Source organism: Colobus angolensis, unplaced genomic scaffold (genome assembly GCF_000951035.1).
Source record: "Colobus angolensis palliatus isolate OR3802 unplaced genomic scaffold, Cang.pa_1.0 Scaffold221, whole genome shotgun sequence".
Taxonomy (NCBI): domain Eukaryota; kingdom Metazoa; phylum Chordata; class Mammalia; order Primates; family Cercopithecidae; genus Colobus; species Colobus angolensis.
This window is the reverse complement of record NW_012115389.1, coordinates 3,396,374-3,404,227: the sequence shown is the minus strand read 5'-3', so window position 1 is coordinate 3,404,227 and position 7,854 is coordinate 3,396,374.

Sequence of the window (7,854 nt, the reverse complement as noted above, 5' to 3'; positions counted from 1 at the left end):
GTCTCGTGCCTCAGCCTCCACCACGCCCTGCTAATTTTTGTATTTTCAGTAGAGATGGGGTTTCACCATGTTAGCCAGGATGGTCTCAATCTCTTGACCTTGTGATCTGCCCGCCTCAGCCTCCCAAAGTGCTGGGATTACAGGCATGAGCCACCGCGCCCGGTCCAGTTGATTTTTTAAAACAGCTTTATTGAAATGTAAATACAATTCATCCATTTAAAGGGTACAGTATTTTAGTATATTCACAGGGTTGTTTTTGTCACCATTATAACAAACTAGTACTCATTAATAGTCATTCCCCGTTCCCCCATCCTTAGCACTTGGCAACCACGAATCTTTCTGTCTGTATGAATTTAAATGTTCTGGACATTACATATAAATAGAATCAAAATAGGTGGTCTTTTGTGACTAGCTTATTTTGAAGGTTCATCAGTTGCATGTGTCAGTCAGTCCCAACTCTTCTCTAATTACGAATCTACAAGTACTTCATCTTTTTTGATGGCTGAATGCTTTTTTTTTTTTAAAGAGATGGGGTTTTGCCATGTTGCCCAGCCTGGTCTCCAACTCCTGGGTTCAAGCAATCCAGCCGTCTTGGCCTCCCAAAGTGCTGGGATGACAGTTGTGAGCCACTGCACCCAGCCCAAATACTATTCCATTGTATGGACATACCACGTTTTATTCATTTGTCAGGTGATGGGCATTTGGGTTGTTTCCACTTTTTGACTATTATGAATAATACTATGAACATTCATGTACAAGACTTGTGTACGTTTTCACTTCTTTTGGGTATATACGTAGGGGTGAAAGTGTTCGGTCATATGGTAACTGTGTAATGTTTTGAGTGTCTGTCAAATACTTTCCCCGAAGTGTTTGCACCATTTCACATTCCTTCCAACAATGCACGAGGGCTCCAACTTCACATCTTTGTCAGCACTTGTTACTCTTTTTTTTGAGACACAGTCTTGCTCTGTCACCCAGGCTGGAGCACAGTGGCGTGTTTGCTCACTGTAACTTCTACCTCCCAGTTTAAGCGATTTTCCCACCTCAGCCTCCACAGTAGCTGGGACTACAAGCGTGGGCCACCACACCTGGCTCATTTTTTGTATTTTTAATAGAGATGGGTTTCAACATGTTGGCCAGCCTGGTCTTGAACTCTTGACCTCAAGTGATGCACCGGCCTTGGTATTCCAAAGTGCTGGGATTACAGGCGTGAACCACTGTGCCTGGCCTGTTATTAATAGTATCCGTGTTTTTGATTATAGCTGAACTGTTGGGTGCAAAGTGGGAATGTCATGCTTTTGAATGGCATTTCCCGAATGAATAATGTTGAGCATATTTTCATGTGCTTATTGGCCATTTGTGTATCTTCCTTGGGAAGATGTCTTCAATTCCTTTGCCCATTTAAATATTTTATTGAGTTATAAGATTTAAAAAATATATTCTGGGTGGGGCGCAGTGGCTCATGCCTGTAATCCCAGCACTTTGGGAGGCCAAGGCAGGTGGATCACCTGAGGTCAGGAGTTCAAGACCAGCCTAGCCAACATGCTGAAACCCCCATCTCTACTAAAAATACAAAAATTAGCTGGGCATGGTGGCACATGCCTGTAATCCCAGCTCGGGAGGCTGAGGCAGGAGAATTGCTTGAACCAGGGAGGTGGAGGTCGCAGTGAGCCAAGGTCACACCACTGTACTCCAGCCTGGTGACAGAGTGAGACTCTGTCTCAAAATAAATAAATAAATAAATAAATAAAATATTCTGGCCGGGGGTCGTGGCTCTCGCCTGTCATCCCAGCACTTTAGGAGGCTGAAGTGGGTAGATCGTGAGGTCAGGAGTTCAAGACCAGCCTGGCCAATATGGAGAAACCCTGTCTCTACCAAAAAATACAAACGTTAGCCGGGTGTGGTGGCACATGCCTATAGTCCCAGCTACTCAGGAGGCTGAGGCAAGAGAATCACTGGAACCTGGGAGGCCGAAGCTGCGGTGAGCCAAGATCGCGCCACTGCACTCCAGCCTGGGCGACAAGAGCGAGACTCCGTCTCAAAAAAAAATGTATATATATATTCTGGATACAGGTCTCTTATTGGACATATGACTTACAAATATTTTCTCCAATTCTGTGTGTTGCCTTATCACTTTCTTGATGGTATCAGTTTGCAGCACAAACGTTTTAAATTTGGATAAATACTTTTATTGCAAAACATTGGTGTTGAAGCTGCTTAAAATCCTCTCAAGGGTCTCTAAAGTGAGGGACTGAGAAACCAAATGGACAGGGCTCTGCCAACCTTCTCTCAACTCCCCTCAACCCTCCCCCCATCCTGCTTCCAACACGCTTGTTTCCACCTGAGCAAATGTGGCCTACACACGTTTAGCATGGGTGCAGAGGAGCACAACGGGAAAGCTGAGGTTCCGCAATGGGGTGTGAATGGGTTTTCCACTAAAGAGCTGAGCAGGCTTCCCAAAATAGCAGCTTCAATTGTTTCTCAACTGCTACCACACCTACATATGAAGTAAGTGTAGCTTATAAATTTCATGCAATACATTTTTATCAAGACATAGATCCGGTATTGTAGGTATATTAGGATGAAATGCAGACGAAGGGCAGGCAAATAATTATGCAGAGGATGGTGTTTTTACTTAACAGCAAGTGGACAAGATTTGTTGGCATGATCCAGCTTTTCTTTATTTTTTCTGAGATGAAGTCTTGCTCTGTCACCCAGACTGGAGTGCAGTGGCGTAATCTTGGCTCACTATAACCTCTGCCTCCGGGTTCAAGTGATCCTCCTGCCTCAGCCTCCCAAAATAGCTGGGACTACAGGCTCACGCCACCACGCTCAGCTAATTTTTTTATTTTTATTTTTATTTTTATTTTTAGTAGAGACAGGGTTTCGCCATGTTGGCCAGGCTGGTCTAGAACTCCTGATCTCAGGTGATCCGCCCACCTTGGCCTCCCTAAGTGCTGGGATTACAGGTGTGAGCCACCAGGCCCAGCCATGATCCAACTTTTCTTACTAATTTGAGGCAATGTTTGTGTTTGATAAAATGTGGTGATGTTTTTGAACCTTTGTAAAGCCAAAATCCTAGTTGCTTATTCTCAAGGTCATGTTTCTATAAAAGAAAAACGCACCAGCCACAAAAAGCAACACGGTTTAAACCTTTATTTGCATTTTAAGAAAACCCCAGAGTGGATTGAAAACATAGTTCAAAGTTCTTATTAAAATTTCCTCTCCCAATCATTTTTCTAACACAGCCCTCTCTGCGCAAACTCCCACTAAGCCTTATTCCAGAACATCTACCACAAAATTTTTCCTCTTTTTCTTTCTACCCTCCTTTTTTTGCTAGATTGGGAGTGGAGAAGACTTCGAACACTTCTATGCATTCATGTCATTACCTAGATAAAGTGCTCATGCCATGTCTGACACTCGTGTTAAGCATTAAGTGGTATCTTGAAATTGCAGCAAATGAATACAGCAGAGGAAAAAAAAAACAAAACTCAGAAAAACAACAACAGTGTAGTAACACTATCTCCGAATACCCTTGTTAAGATTTGATGTATATATTGCTAAGTTCTTCTTTATGTATAGACATACTTTTTTTTTTTTACATTTCTAAGATAAAAAAGCAGAATCATGCCATTAAAACTTTCTCTTTTTTTTTGAGACAGGGTCTTGCTCTGTTGCCCAGGCTGGAGTACAGTGGTGCAATCTCAGCAGCTTCAACCTCCTAGGCTCCGGTGATCTTCCCACCTCAGCCTTCCAAGTAACTGAGACTACAGGCATGCACCACCATACGTGGCTAATTTTAAAATTTTTTTGTAGAGATGAGGTCTCACTATGTTGCCCACGTTGGTCTCAAACTACTGGGCTCAAACGAGACTCCTGCCTCAGCTTCCCAAAGTGCTGGGATTATAGGCATGAGCCTATACCCAGCCATTTTTTAAAAAAAATTTTTAAGTATTTTTCCAACTTCCAACTTTTGTTTGATTGGTTTTATTGTTGTTGTCATTTTACTTTTTGTGGGGTTTTTGTTTGTTTAATTTACTAATTAGTTCCTGTTAGACGGATAGGAGATTTTTTTTTGTTTTGTTTTTTTTCTTTGAGATGGAGTTTCGCTCTTGTCCCCCAGGCTGGAGTGCAATGGCACTATCTCAGCTCACTGCAACTCCGCCTCCCGGGTTCAAGCGATTCTCCTGCCTCAGCCTCCCGAGTAACGGGGATTACAGGTGCCTGCCACCATGCTCGGCTAATTTTTGTATTTTAGTAGAGACGGGGTTTCGCCATGATGGTCAGGCTGGTCTCGAACTCCGGACCTCAGGTAGTCTACCCACCTCGCCCTCCCAAAGTGCTGGGATTACAGGCGTGAGCCACTGTGCCCGGCCAGGAGATTTTCTTTCTTTCTTTTCTTTCCTTTCTTTTCTGGACAACAACATGATCCTGGTACTAAATAATGGCCTGAGACTCATAAATACTTGATTTCTAATTCTTGATTGTCTTAGTCCATTGGTGCCACTATAACAAAATACCTGAGACTGGGTAGTTTAAAAACGACAGAAATTTATTTCTCACAGTCCTAGGGGCTGGGAGTCCAAGATCAACATGCCAGAAGGTTTCTTGACTGTCAGGTCCTGGTCTCAGCTTCCAAGATGGTGCCTTGTCGCTGCATCTTCTGGAGGAGGGGAGGAACACTGTGCCCTTGCTTGGAGAAGGCAGATGCGCAAGGGAGCTGAAGGCTGCGTGAGGCCTCTGAAACCCACCTGTGAAGGCGGATCCCTACTGACCGAATCACCTCTTAAAGGCCCTGCCTCTTAATACCACCCTATTGGCCACCAGTTTCGGCACATGAATTTTGGAGGGGATAGATTCAAATCACAGCACCAGTCTACTATGAACTATGTGACCTGAGTCACATTCTTACCACTTTGCTGGAAAAAGAAACGTTAATTCCGGTCAATTTAAACTGCATTCAATCCCAAACCCAGATTACCCCAGGGAAACCGGAAACTTGCTGAACGGTATTAACATTCTGGCACCCCCTAGTGGCCATCTGAATATTCTGTAAAACCTGATTTTTTCCATTTTGCTTTTCTTTGGTGTGGTATATTTTTCGTTTTCAGTTTGTTTACTATTAGCTCACCCCATTTTCAAACCTTTTAGAAAATAAAAGGGAGCATCAGTTCATACGGAAGACAATTCTAACTTGTCGATTCCCACTAGTCTTACATTTCTTAGGGGCAGCCACCTGAATCTTCTGTGTATTTGTCCTACACACCATTGAACACAGTAGATGCAGGCCGGGCGCGGTGGCTCAAGCCTGTAATCCCAGCACTTTGGGAGGCCGAGACGGGCGGATCATGAGGTCAGGAGATCGAGACTATCCTGGCAAACACGGTGAAACCCCGTCTCTACTAAAAATACAAAAAACTAGCCGGGCGAGGTGGCGGCGCCTGTAGTCCCAGCTACTTGGGAGGCTGAGGCAGGAGAATGGCATGAACCCGGGAGGCGGAGCTTGCAGTGAGCCGAGATCGCGCCACTGCACTCCAGCCTGGGCAACAGAGCGAGACTCCGTCTCAAAAAAAAAAAAAAAAAAAAAAACACAGTAGATGCTCAACGAATGACTGATTGATAGGTAATGCATTCCGGTGTTTGAAATATTTCTTGTTTCGTTTTGCTTTGTGTTTTGAGATGGAGTCTTGCTTTGTCACCCAGGCTGGAGTGCAATGGTGTGATCTCCACTCACTGCAACCTCCGCCTCCCGGGTTCAAGTGATTCTCCTGCCTCAGCTCCCTGAGTAGCTGGGATTACAGGCGTGCACCACCACACTTGGCTAATTTTTTTTGTTTTTGTTTTTGTTTTTTTGTATTTTTAGTAGACTCGGTGTTTCATCATGTTGGTGAGGCTGGTCTCAAACCCCCTGAACTCAAGTGATCCGCCCATCTCGGCCTCCCAAAGTGCTGGGATTACAGGCGTGAGTCATCGTGTCCGGCCTTGAAATATTCTTTAAAACTCTGAGCTGATGCTATTTAAATTGAACTCTGAAGGATAAAGTGGATCTGTTAGAAAGCCTGACATATATAAGGAGATCAATAGTACTTGTTGGATGAACAAAGGAATGTATATTTTATATAATTGAGGGTTTTCTTTCTTTTTTTTTTGAGATGGAGTTTTGCTCTTGTTGTCCAGGCTGGAGTGCAGTGGCACAATCTTGGCACACTGTAACCTCCACCTCCTGGATTCAAGCGATTCTCCTGCCTCAGATTCCTGAGTAGCTGGGATTACAGGTGTTCGCCACTGCGCCCAGCTAATTTTGTATTTTTAGTAGAGATGGGGTTTCACCATGTTGGTCAGGCTATTCTTGAACGCCTAACCTCAGGTGATCCACCTGCCTTGGCCTCCCAAAGTGCTGGAATTACAGGCGTGAGCCACCGCACCCAGCCTGAGAGTTTTTGATAAGTGTATGCTTCTTTAAATACTGCTTTGTTCCTTCAATATTATACTATAACCAATTTTCCATTTGTTAAAAATTCTTCAAAAACGTGATTTTTTTTTTTTTTTTTGAGACAGGGCCTGGATCTGTTGCCCAGGCTGGAGTGCAGTGGCACGATCATGGCTCTCTGCAACCTCCAGGCTCAAGAGATCCTCCCATATCAGCCTCCTGAATAGCTGGGACTACAGACACCTGCCACAACACCTGACTAATTTTTGTATTTTTGGTAAATATGGCGTCTTCCTATGTTGCCCAGACTGGTCTCTAACTCCTGGGCTCAAGCGATCCACTGGCCTTGGCCTCCCAGAGTACTAGGATTACAGGCATGAGCCACCGTACCTAGGCTAAAAAAGTGATTTTTATATGGCTACATTCATCATATGACTAGATCATAGTTTATTTTGCTATATAGATTGTTCAAAATTTTTGCTATTATAAAAAAACTGAAATCAACATCTTCAAACAACTAAAAGTCTTCAGATACTGCTAATTATTAAGAGCCACCCAGTTACTCTAGTCCACCTAGAATAGTGTTTGCATTAGATTCATAGCCCCAAGTTGTCAATATCAAGTAACTGCTTATCATGGGGAGGGAAACTGCTTTTTCCTCTACTTTTTTATTTTTTATTTATTTATTTTTTTGAGACGGAGTCTCATTCTGTTGCTCTGGCTGGAGTGCAGTGGCACGATCTTAGCTCACTGCAACTTCTGCCTCCTGGTTCAAGCGATTCTCCTGCCTGAGCCTCCCGAGTAGCTGGGATTACAGGTGCCGGCCACCATGCCTGGCTAATTTTGTAGTTTTAGTTGAGACAGGGTTTTGCCATGTTGTCCAGTCTGGTCTCAAGCTCTTGCCCTCAGGTGGATCCACCTGCCTCGGCCTACCAAAGTGCTGGATTACAGGCGTGAGCCACCATGCCTGACCACACATTTTTGTTATTAATGTTTTGCTAACTATTTCTATGTAATTTTTCCCTTTGCATTGTTTATTTAAGGCATTTACACACTTTATTTGGAGGAGTCCATGGCACAAAAACAGTTATGAACATGTGCTCTTGTTTTTTTTCCTTTTCCCCCAATTCTCTTTCCTTTTCAGAAAGTTGATGAAAGGCATGGCTGGTTTGTTTTATTTATTTATTTATCTATTTTTGAGATGGAGTCTTGCTTTGTCACCCTGGCTGGAGTGCAGTGGCGCGATCTCAGCTCACTGCAACCTCTGCCTCCTGGGTTCAAGTGATTCTCCTGCCTCAGACTGCCGAGTAGCTGGGACTACAGGCAAGCGCCACCACACCGGCTAATTTTTGTATTTTTAGTAGCAACAGGGTTTCACCATGTTGGTCACGCTGGTCTTGAACTTCTGATCTCGTGATCCACCC